The following is a 13,033-nucleotide window of genomic DNA, read 5'->3' as shown; positions in this document are numbered from 1 at the left end:
AACTGTCAGTTACAATATTAGTAGCTTCAAGAATAATTGTACAACATTCAAGAGAGCTTGTTACTTGTTATTGAACAGAAACCTCATTAATAACACTTATGTTACTAATTTAGCTATGAAATGCTGATTACAATTGCAGAAATGTGCCTTTTAGTATTAAAAAACGACCATGGGTCACATGTGCAACTGTATTTAACATTTCATAGCTAAATTAGTGATATTAGTGTTAGCAATGAGTTTCCGGTTCAATACTGACAATCTAGGTGTCAACATACCATATTGGTCCTAATATAAGGTATATTATCCATCTACATTATCCTTACTATATTATATTATCCTATTATTCTTATATTCAGACCAATACAGTAATATATTAAAACAAATTTATGCTGTACATGATATTTTTTGGAGTCAGGATAATTGAGGGTAATTATGTTGTGCTTATGCCAGATGCCCAAGAAACCAGCAGTCGACAGGGATTCCATTTTCACAGTCCTACGTTCATCAAAAGAGGCCATAGTCCAAAATGGCAACATAGCTACTCCTAATCAGAGCATCTGGACAGAGCTTAGTAAACAGCTAGACAACAAGATCACTGCAAAGGCACTATACACTTTTGTTAAATTAAACAGACACAATATCTGGACTGCTTTAGGGTTTACTCATGAAAGTGATCATGAAACAAGTGGCAGTAGTGATGACACTGATTTTGAGCCTGGGTCCCTTTCCTCCAGTCCAAAAGATTGCTGCACTTTTGATTTTGAAGTTCCATTTCAGAAATGGATTGAATTTATGCCTGAAACAGTAACATACAAAAACAAGTTCTCTAAAACAAAAAAAAGGGAATACACAATTTTGAAGCCTGGTATCTGGACGCATGTGATAAATCATCACATTTGGCAAGAAGTGAAATGCCCCTGCACATTTGCTTTTAAAAGAGCCAAGGTCTATCCATCAGTCACAGACAGATATATTGTAATCAGAGGCAGCTGTAAGGAGTGTCGTGGCCACATTCACATAAAATGTGACAAAAGCCTGAAATAAACAGCAAAATGAAGTTCAGGTGTTCACTTAAAAACACTGATGACTCCCTGCACACTGGCTGTTCCAAACGTGCGATGTCTGGTAACTTGCGTGTGCAGATATCCAAAGAACTGTGTGAGGGTAGAAAGGAACCCCATGTATGGAGGGCATCAGAGGCAACAAAGCTGATGGATTTTGGAGATCCTGAGCCAAGTCATCTGCCTAATTTGGCCACCCTGCGCAAAGCATAGCAAGAGAGAAATGATTTAGAATTAGGCGACAAGGATCCTATTCTGTCATTGCAGATGCTAAAATACAGTGCACCTCACAGTGGTAGCATTAAAGACATTGGACTAGACAAGTTTTTCTGTCACTATTGGAGTCAAACACAAATGTATAAGTACAAGACATTATCAAAGACATCTACTAACCCGACTGTGAGTTTTGATGCAACTGGCTCAGTGGTGAGGAAACTACAGAGACCAAATGGCAAGTCTGGCCATATATTCCTATATCAGGGTGTTGTGGCAGGGGGTGAGAGCTCAAGTGTCCCAGTGGTGCAAATGCTGTCAGAGAGACATGATGTTAATGCCATAACACATTGGCTGACAGAATGGATACGCGCAGGTGCACCTACTCCAAAAGAGGTTGTGAGTGACTTTTCTCTGGCTTTGCTCGGAGCTTTGGTCAAGGCTTTTACTTCTCATCCTGATCTTAAGACCTACATCAATGAGTGTTGTGGTGTCTTACTCGGTAGACAGTCAGCAAAAGTCCCACCTTGTTTCGTGCGGGTTGATGTTGCACACTGCATCAAGATGATCTGCCGGTGGGACTGCTTGAAAAAAAAAACACATCGCATTAAAGATTTCTTTGTTAGGTCAATAGCTCAGCTTCTCATGTCACAATCCATGGACGATGCAAGAGAGCTACTAAGATGCATTACTATTGTGGCTCTCAGCGAAACAGAGGGTAGTGACAGCTCTGGAGCCCCCCTCATTTCTGAAAGGTGCAAGAAATACCTAAAAGCCCGAATTGCAGAAGAGCGTGTCATCATTCCAGATGTAGAGGGTGCGGACCTGGAAGAAGTGGATCCATGTGACCAAACGCAGACAGACCTGCGGCAGTGGGTAACAGACATATGTGAGGAGAGCAGGTCACTTGCCACATCTAATGGTGATCATGACAATATGCACTTCCTCCCTGAGATTATTCCAAATATAATCTGGCTTGCAAATTACTTACCTCTCTGGACAGGGGTAATGATCCCTCACTTCCGGAGCTCCAACATCACCGCAAGTTCAGCCAATGTCGAAGCCGAGTTCAAAAACATCAAACGCGGCCTTTTCAAGCATGAACACTTGCCTATTCGAGTGGATCGATTCATTGCTCGACATCTGTCCTTCATTGAAGGCAACATGCGTATTTTTTCTGCAAAACAAAAGAGTGTGGAAAAAGGTGAAGAGGATGAGGCTGTTGCGACAGTGATCGACACAGGAGTCAATCCACTACCCACCGCAACCTGCAGGATAGATGGAAGGCCAGAGATGGATGCTTCCTGCTCTGGGAAGTCTGACACCGTCACAAACATCCATCCAGCAGATGAAGAAGCTGTTGAAAACTGGAGAGGCTTAGCGGTTCCACCCAAAAAGAGGAAGAGGAGTTCATACCTCTCTCCTTGTCCTGAATGGCTCCATGCATGTCCATCTGTGAGAGGGAAAAGACTAAAAGTGGACCTGTTGAAAAATGGAAACAATCAACAGCCTGTTAAACTCAGGAAATCAAGAATATCTGTGCTTAACACATGTGCATTTGATGCTTTTTGTCAATGCTTATGTTGTGCTTACTGTGATAGTGTCACTTTTGAAAATATTGTTTGCAATGAGGATTCCAACAACCTCCTCCAGCTAGTGAAATCCATCACCACAAAGGGTCTGAATGCACAGGCCTACATACAGAGGGCAGAACTGCTGAGCGAAATATTCAAAGCTGTCCGACTGAAGTCGGGTGCTCTCCAAATCGATGCACAATGCCACATCTCCACTATCATTGAAAAGTCAATGACAAAACGCACTTGTGTTTCATTAACAAAACAGTGCTCCTCACAGTATTGTGGTCTCAGCTAACAAGTCACAAGGGAAATTGCATTTGTTTGTTCTTCTGTTGCTGTACTGCAGGCTTCTGGCATGGCTCATCTTCAGACCGCAGTGGAAGAAGGCCTTGACCTTCCGGAGTCCCCCTGCCTCAGGCCGATCCAAAGTCTGTCACAGTGTCCCTCTGCAATCAAGACAGATACCTCAGAAAAAGTGCTCTGTGCAGGGAAAGTTTCTCACAGTTACAGTCTGGGAGAACTTATGTGGATTGACACTGACCTGGGAAGCAACTCCACAGAATTTCCTTTGAGTGAATTTCCCTCCAATCTGATGCTCCAGGGAAAGAGATTTACTTTACGGGCAGTCATTGCTTTTAGAGGAGGCTTAACCCAGGATGCTCTTGGGCATTATGTGGCCTACTGCAGGAGGTCTCCATGTGTCTGGGAGATGTATGATGACCTGAGAAGTGGAGTGACAGCAGCGTCAGATAAAAACAAAATATGCCCACATGCTGTATTATACACAAAAGACTGATTGCACTATTTATATTTAATTTCACAAGTTAAATTATTTTGGTTGAACTTTTTATGCCACATACCCTTGTTTTCCTACTCCTGTGCTATTTTATGGAAGTTTGCACTCAAGTCTATTATTTTGTGTGGTATCTTTGGTTTGAAGACAGATTTAAACTTGTCAGTATTAAGTGTTTTTAAGTTTAAGTTTTTAAAGTTTTTTTGTTTTTTTGTTAATGGATGTTCGATAGTAAATAATTAAATTTCAAAAGTTAAATCATTTTGACTTAATTGAGTCATGAGTTTCCTCATACATAATAATAATAATAGTAGTAATTAAATGATATACACACAGACACATAAATACACAGACAGTAGCCTAGTCAAAAGATTTAAAAGGTTTATTTTTTAATGTTTCTCAAAGTTTAATGTTCCCTTATGCTCACTAAGGCTATATTTATTTTATCAAAAATACAGTAATATTGTGAAATATTATTCCAATGTAATACTGCAGGTTTATATGTGAATATATAGTAAAGTGTAATTTATTCCTGTAATCAAAGCTGAATTTTAGCATCATTAGTTCAGTGTCACATGATCCTTCAGAAAACAGTTGTGCTGCTTATTGTTGTTCTTTTCTTCTTCTGAAAACCAATATATACAACAATTCAAAGATTTTGGTTAAGTGATATAAAATAATACTTTTATATAGCAAGGAAGTAATAAATTAATAAAAAGTTGATCAACATTGATCAAAATTAAGAACCTTTCTTAACTGAGCACGAATAATAATTGAGCATACAATCAACATTTTACTATGATTTCTAAAGAATCAAGTGATATCGAAAACTGGAGTAGGTCTAATGATACATAAAATTCAGCTTTTACATCAGTCTAAATGACATTGTAATTATATTAAAACCGAAAATAGCTACTTTAAATTGTAATAATATATATGTTTCATCAAAAAAGTGAGCTTAAGAGACATAAAAAAGAAGAATCCAAACTTTTGACGCCATAGCCAATAGGCCTTTACACACATAAACACAGCAAACAGATTATGGTGCGTGTATTTGTGACAATTTCATATATGTTATAAACAAAGCACAACATACAGTAAGTAAAAACACTAACCTTGAAGTTGCATCCACATCCTGTATCCGCAGTGTTCGATAAAAGTTGAAAACGCACAGGATAACATAACCTAAGTGAATATTGTGATTTGGTTTGCCGATTCTTTAGGTCTTACCTTGTTACTTTAACTAGCCTACTGTTAAAAAAAAGTGGGCTGGTGCACTGTCTATAATTCTCTGTCATTCAGTGTCTCGCCCAAACGGAGCACAAACGAACGAGAATATTTTGGGTGAATTTGGAGCATGTGAGGGGGCTGGTGACGTCATCAACAATAATTGAACGTCTAATATTTTAAAACCTGACACAGCACAAACGAAAATTTTACCGGCACAAACCAGCACAAACGAAGCACAAACGAACGAGACTATTTTGGGTGAATTTGGAGCATGTGGGGGGCTGAGTGACCTCAAAATGACCACCTAATATTATTTTAATATCTAAAAAACTGAAGCAGCTCAAACAAAACCTTTTACAGCACAAACCAGCACAAACGGAGCACAAACGATTGCGTCTATTTTGGGTGAATTTGGAGCATGTGGGGGGCTGGTGACGTCATCGTCTATAATTCAATTTCTGATATTTTAAAACCTGACACAGCACAAACGAAAATTTTACCGGCACAAACCAGCACAAACGAAGCACAAACGAACGAGACTATTTTGGGTGAATTTGGAGCATGTGGGGGGCTGAGTGACCTCAAAATGACCACCTAATATTATTTTAATATCTAAAAAACTGAAGCAGCTCAAACAAAACTTTTTACAGTACAAACCAGCACAAATGGAGCACAAACGATTGCGTCTAATTTGGGTGAATTTGGAGCGTGTGGGGGGCTGGTGACGTCATCGTCTATAATTCAATTTCTGATATTTTAAAACCTGACACAGCACAAACGAAAATTTTACCGGCACAAACCAGCACAAACGAAGCACAAACGAACGAGACTATTTTGGGTGAATTTGGAGCATGTGGGGGGCTGAGTGACCTCAAAATGACCACCTAATATTATTTTAATATCTAAAAAACTGAAGCAGCTCAAACGAAACTTTTTACAGCACAAACCAGCACAAACGGAGCACAAACGATTACGTCTATTTTGGGTGAATTTGGAGCATGTGGGGGGGCTGGTGACGTCATCGTCTATAATTCAATTTTCCGATATTTTAAAACCCAACGCAGCACAAACGAAAATTGTACCGGCACAAACCAGCACAAACGAAGCACAAACGAACGAGCCTATTTTGGGTGAATTTGGAGCATGTGGGGGGGCTGAGTGACCTCAGAATGACCTAAAAATATTCTTTTAATATCTAAAAAACCGAAACAGCACAAACGAAACTTTTTACAGCACAAACCAGCACAAACGGAGCACAAACGATTGAGTATAGTTTGACGACGTTTTGCGTTGGGTGGGGGGCCAACTTCACGCGTACCCAAAACAAGGATAGGAAGCGGAAGCATTGCTGATACTTTTTTAGCTCAAAACAGACAGATATCACGCAAAATAGGCAGAAATGACATTCATTGTGAACGTCAGACTTATAATTATTTTTCGTTCCGTCTCGTCTCGTCAACGAAAACTCGAAAATGTCTCGTCATGTTTTAGTCACCTTAGAGCCATTTTTAGCTAGTTATCGTTGCGTTATTGTCATAAAACAAAGTGCGTCAACGAAATAATTTCGTTATCATCATCGTTGACGAAAACAACCTTCGTTATTATTTAATTTTAGGTATTTTTAGGTGAAAAAATACTCTTTTTTTGGTTTGGCTGAGAGTCTGGTTGGGGAATCCTTCGGTCGGTCAAGACTGAAAACCTCTGATTTAAAGTAACAGTCCTGTTAGCTCAATAAACAGTGGGACAAAAATAAAGCACCATTAATTAATTGCACACCAAGATATCATCCTTATCACAGCTCATCAAAATATGTTTTTGTCTAATAATCACCAGAAGTAAGACAACTTTCTAAAACAAGAAACACAAATGTGTGGTCTGGCAATGTGTACACCTCAGGCACACTAAATCCAATTTAACAAAGGACATTAGATACTCCCATTTATTCTTATTTGGGAATTCTGCCCATCCATCCCACCCCTTATCTCTCTATCTCTGTGTTTTTCACATTATTCTGTCCATGCAGTCCTGGTTTGTGTGATATTAGTTGGATAATCTCTGTTGGGTCCTGTGGCACATGGCACCGTGTGCAATGTCATAAAAGAGGAGGAAAACACTAAATTGTTTTCCTTTAATCTCCTCATATTTGATAGAACTACTTCAAAAGGGCTTTCAGTGACTAATTTGATCCTCCCTTCAGTTCCAGTAACCAGTGTAAAGATGAAAGGCAAATGAGAGTGAGGCAGTGTCAGTGACATGTCAAATTCGGACTACTGAGGCCACAGATTACGCATACTCTGAATTAAAGTATTTTATAAGTGCACGCTCTCAGATAAAATAATCATAAATTCTAAACCTCAGTCTCTAAAAGCAGTACTAAGAGTGCAGTGATTCTTATCAAACTGAAAACTCGCATCTGTATTAAGAAGATCTAACAATTCAGAAAACATTTTATCTGTTACTTATATACTTCCTATTTTTGTTTTAATATTATCTTCTCATAATGTGGAATGTCAGCAATTAGGTTGGTTCAATTGGTTTGGTCAGGAATTGGAAAATTCACAGTTCAGTTCAAGTTAAGATCAACCAACACCATTTGTATTTGATTTTATCATAATTAGTAAAGTGGCTACAAAATTTGATGTTCTTATATTTATGCATTTAAATTGGTTAGTAAGTGATTATATTGCATTTGTCACATGTTAACCAAGTCTGGCTATACTAGAACTTGTTTTAAGTTTCAAGTTTATTTGTCATGTATACAAATGTCAGTCCCTCCTTGAACTGCAACCTTATCGTGGTGAAGCGGTTTGAGTACCAGAACGATCCTAGGAGCTATGATGACCGGGGCTATTTGCCCCTGGTTGGGTCTCCCAAGGCAAACAGGTCCTTGGTTACGGGTCAGACTAAGAGCGGTTCATAAACACTTTATGTTACAAGCAAAAACAAGGGCCGTGACGTTGCCCGGCATGAAGCAGCCGGGGCCCCAACCTGGAGCCAGCCCCGGGGTTGGGGCTCAGCCCGAAGGAGCGACGTGGGGCCGCCCTCCCGTGGGCTCACTACCTGCAGGAGGAACCGTAAGGGGCCGGTGCATAGTGGATCGGGCAGCAGTCGAAGGCGGGGGCCCCGACAACCCGATCCCTGGACACGGAAACTAGCTTTATGGACGTGGAATGTCACCTCGCTGGCGGGGAAGGAGCCTGAGATTGTTTGTGAGGTTGAGAGGTACCGACTAGAGATAGTCGTGATCACCTCCACGCACGACTTGAGCTCTGGAATCACACTCCTTGAGAGAGGATGGACTCTCTACCACACTGGAGTTGCCCATGGTGAGGGGCGGCGGGCTGGTGGGGGTTTGCTTATAGCCAACCAGCTCAGCCGCCATGTGTTGGAGTTTACCCCGGTGAATGAGAGGGTCGCTGCCCTGCCCTTCGGGTCGGGGATAGGTCTCTGTCAAAGGATGCGTCTAGGGATACCGCCTAGAGTTCTTTAAATCAACCACGGAGGACGTTAAATGCCAGTTTTAACTTTATTTTCATTTCTCCCAAGCCAGACAAGTGCAAGGTGCTCACAGGTGCCAAAAATATAAAAATTCAAAAAGAAAACACTTAAGAAAAACTTCAATATACAAAAACAAAAACCTTGGAGCAGGTATCACAATTCAATCAGAGCACTCAGCAGATACTGCACACACTACCACCAGTCATAGACTTTTTGACCACTTCCTGGTGTGATAATTTATACACATGGGTACAACCATTTCTCAGCAATTATAACATGGGGAAATATTAAAAACCATAAACATGTGTTAAAGATCAAGTAACCGCATTTCCCTTTCAAGGGAACTCGAGGTGCGTCAAACGCTGTGGGAACGCCCCTGCGTTGTGCGTCATGAAGCACGTATGGAATCAGCCCAATGGAGAGACGGAACGTCATAGGCGGGTGACGTCATTGACCAGGAAACTATAAAGCACCCCATAAACACAAGCGCAACAGCTTTCTGTGCCTTCAGTCGCGCTATATGTGAATCTGTCCCTGTGTGAATATCGTCTGTCTTTACATACTCTGCACCACACAAACAATTTATATATATATATATATATATATATATATATATATATATATATATATATATATATAATATTAAGAGAGATATGGCGAACGAACAGCAGTTTAGGAAGTGTGTCCCTCCCTGCTCGCGTTATTTTACGAGTGGGGATACACACTTTCTTTGCGTTGTTTGTTTGGGAGTGCAGCATGCCCAGTCAGCTCTCGAGGGAGCTGATTGCTCTCATTGACGCAGCTCTCATTGCGAGCGTCTGCCATTAAGGACGCTCCGCTCCCGCCGGGCGCTCTTCGAGGAGAGCGGTTTGGTGCGCGGGCTCTGCCTTATCTCTCCCTTCACCTGTGAGATCCAGTGCCTCAGTCCCGTGTTCGGAAGCACGCGCTGCGGTTTCTTCCGCTCGGGCTGAGGCACCAGTTATAAATGAGGGAGATGTGGAGGATTCGCCACCTTACACTCCCGAAAGTATGAGCTAGTGGAGGTATTAACAAGAGCTGTAGAAAAACTCAGCATTGTATGGCCAGTAACTAGACAGGAGTCTGTTTCTAAATCAAAATTAGATGAGAGATTTTTGCCGTCACGAGTGCAACCTCCACGCCGGTGCTTGCCGTTTTTTCCCGATCTTCACACTGAGGTGTCGAAATCGTGGAAAAAAAACGGTGTCATATAGAGTGTTTAGTCCCCAGACTTCAACATATTCTAATATTGTGGGGGCAAAATCATATGGTTATTCGGCTATGCCTCGCGTGGAAGAGACGCTTGCGAGTTTTCTCTCCCTCGGGGCTGCGTCATCTGTTAAGGCACCGGCATTACCCACCAAGCCTCTTAGAAATATTTTGGTTTTTGTGGGTAAAGCGTATTCGGCGGCGGGTAAGGCTGCGTCATGTCTGCATACTATGTCTATTATGCAGGCATACCAGGCTGACCTGCTGAGGGACGTGAGTGAGAGTGAGGAGGTCAGTGCTGACGTGGTTCGCGAACTGCGTCAGGCTGCTGATTTATCCCTGCGCGCAACTAGAGAGTCGGCCAAGCTAGTGGGTCGATCTATGGCAGCTCTGGTGGCCGCAGAAAGACATCTGTGGTTAAATCAGACAAATATAAAAGAAAAAGAAAAAGCTTTCCTTTTAGACACTCCTCTCTCCCCCCTGGGTTTATTTGGCGATGCTGTAAATTCTGTCATCGATAAATTCCAGGAGAAGGAAAAGCAAACAACAGCTTTTAAGAAATTATTCCCTTTAAAAATTCATGTCCCTGGGGCTGCTGGGCGGAGCAGCCCCGGCCGTCTGCAAGGTCATCATATAGGGCGCTGAAGCAGAGTTGCGTGTCTCGCGCTCCCCCTGCTGGACAGTGGGCTCAGCCGTGGCACTCTCAGCCGAAATCTCCCAGTAATAGAACTGATCTGAGGACAGTTATATTAGCTGAGAAGGCTTCGGCTAAGAAGAGGTCCTGCGCCATGGCGCGCAGGACACTGAGGGTGGTCCCCACCGTGGTGGAAAGGTGTTCACCTCTTTCTACGGTGCCCATTCTTCCTTGGTGCCCTCAGGGGCCCGTTCTGCCAACCCCGCCTTCATGCCGGGGCGCAGATGGTCCCAGCGAGCGATTTCCCGAGGGACGCTCGCTCCCTCTGAGGAGGGTTCAGAGCGGTTAGACCAGTTGTTCCCTGCCGGTGTGCCGTTACAGGCCGCTGCGTTTGCTGCTCAAGTTACACCAGAGGCCAGTCTCGAGAGACTGGAACCCTTAGTAGAATTTCTGGCAGAGTGGAAAAGCCTTCCAAAAATATCTCATTGGGTCCTGCAGACAATAGAAAGGGATTATGCTATCCAATTCAGGTGTCGTCCACCAAGATTCAGAGGGGTTCTGCCTACAGTGGTGGGCCCCGAGCAGGCTCTGGTTATGGAACAAGAGGTGAAAGCACTCCTTCAAAAGGAGGCTATAGAACGGGTTCCTCCTCCCAGTGTGGAGTCAGGCTATTACAGCCGATATTTCATCGTTCCAAAATAGGATGGGGGGTTGCGTCCAATTTTAGACCTGCGCCTATTGAATCGCTCGGTAGGGAAGCCAAAATTCAAGATGCTCACTATCAAGCAGATCGTGTCACAAATCAGATCCGAGGACTGGTCTGTCACAATAGATCTAAGGGACGCGTACTTCCACATTTCCATCCTTCCACAACACAGGAAGTTCCTGAGGTTCGCCTTCGGGGGCGAGGTGTACCAGCACAGGGTTCTTCCGTTTGGCCTAGCTTTATCTCCCCGCACTTTCACGAAATGCATGGACGCAGCACTAGTGCCCCTGAGGCTTCAGGGTGTTTGTGTCCTCAATTACATCAACGATTGGTTGATTTTAGCTCAGACAGAGCAGATGGCGGTTCGACATTGAGATGTCGTTCTCGTTCATATCAGGAAGTTGGGGTTGAGGCTGAACCTGAAGAAAAGTGTATTATCTCCTCAGAAGACCACTTTTCTGGGTGTCGTTTGGGTTTCGGTTTCGATGCAGGCGCGACTCGCTCCGACCTGCATCGTTTCGATTCTCTCAGCTGTGAAACAAGTAAAGCTAGGCCAGCTACTTACTGTAAAACAGTTTTAGAGACTGTCGGGTCTGATGGTAGCAGCGTCCGACGTTATACCTTGCGGCCTGTTGTACATGAGATCGCTACAGTGGTGGCTCAGGACCAAGGGATTCTCCCCGAGGGGAAATCCGCTCCGCACGGTCAAAGTCACAGTGCCTTCGTGCTCTGGTCATGTGGAAAGAAACTTGGTTCATGTTCAAAGGGCCTGTGTTGGGGGCTCTTTGTCGTCGCGTAACGCTAACGACGGATAATTCCCTCACAGGGTGGGGGGCGGTCACGAGTGGTCGTCCAGCCCAAGGGCTGTCGCAGGACCATCATCTATCACGGCTTATAAATTGTCTAGAGATGTTGGCGGTGTTCCAGGCTCTGAAACACTTCCTAGCAGACCTGAGAGGTCATCATGTGTTAGTTCAGTCAGACAACACGTCGGTGGTCTCTTATTTAAATCATCAGGGGGGCCTGCGGTTTCGAGACGGGCCAGCTTTACAAGTTGGCCCGTCAGATCCTCCTGTGGTCCCAAGGGAGGTTACTATTTCTCAGAGCAATGTATCTTCCTGGGTATTTGAATGTGATAGCAGACTCCCTGTCGAGACAGGGGCCGAGGCCGGGGGATTGGAGACTCCATCCCGAGGTGGTGGAGCTTCTTTGGTTGAGTTTCGGTCGCGCCGAGGTGGACCTATTCGCTTCCAAGGAGACCACGCATTTTCATCTGTGGTTTTCCATCAGCCATCCAGCCCCTCTGGGGTTGGACGCTATGGTGCAGCCGTGGCCGAGGTCACATCTGTTCGCCTTTCCCCCGATTGCTCTGCTACCTGGAGTTCTGGAGAGGGTTCGCCGGGACGGGGTCAGTCTACTATTAGTAGCCCCGTTCTGGCCGGCCCGAGTATGGTTTGAGGACCTGATTTCTCTCCTGGACGGCTCTCCCTTGGAGCTACCGGTCAGGAGGGATCTACTCTCTCAGGTGGGCAGCATGATATTTCACCCCCGCCCAGTATTGTGGGCTTGTCCTCTGAGGGGGCCCAGCTCATGAACCCTGGTCTCTCAACCGAGGTTGTTGAGACCATTCTTCACTCCAGAGCTCCATCCACGAGGAAGCTTTATGCCTTGAAGTGGAAACTCTTCACTTCTTGGTGTGGAGAGCACCTGCAGGACCCAGTTAACTGCCCAGTGGGTGCAGTGCTGGAATTCCTGCAGGAGCGCTTATCCACAGGGCTATCCCCCTCCACACTAAAGGTGTATGTGGCGGCACTGGCTGCTTACCACGTCCCTTTCAGTGGAGTATGTCTTGGGAGGCACTCGCTTATAACTCGTTTCCTTGTGGCACACTGAGGCTGAGGCCAGCAGTTCGTACGAGGGTGCCGGCCTGGGATCTGGCCATCGTATTAGAAGGTCTTTCCCTAGCTCCTCTTGAACCTATCGAAGAAGTTCCTGAGAAGTTCCTCACGTTTAAGACTATCTTTCTTCTTGCTATCTCCTCACTAAAGAGAATCGGAGATTTGCAGGGTCTGTCGGTTTCACCCTCGTGCCTGG

At 44.1% G+C, this 13,033-nt stretch overlaps 1 long non-coding RNA gene across 1 annotated transcript; it reads right to left on the bottom strand.

Moving 5' to 3' along the window:
• Window positions 1-1,495: 1,495 nt before the first annotated feature.
• On the bottom strand, window positions 1,496-2,119 carry LOC143757119 (uncharacterized). Its single transcript, XR_013210414.1, has 3 exons — window positions 2,043-2,119; window positions 1,661-1,855; window positions 1,496-1,589 (listed from the first exon to the last, which is right to left on the bottom strand). It is a non-coding gene; the product is annotated as an uncharacterized LOC143757119 (long non-coding RNA).
• Between the last annotated feature and the right edge of the window lie 10,914 nt (window positions 2,120-13,033).

Source organism: Siphateles boraxobius, unplaced genomic scaffold, assembly GCF_051911475.1.
Source record: "Siphateles boraxobius isolate OS27281-9 unplaced genomic scaffold, OSU_SipBor_1 3, whole genome shotgun sequence".
Lineage (NCBI taxonomy): Eukaryota > Metazoa > Chordata > Actinopteri > Cypriniformes > Leuciscidae > Siphateles > Siphateles boraxobius.
Note: the sequence above shows the minus strand (reverse complement) of the source record. Positions and strands in the feature narration are given on the sequence as shown.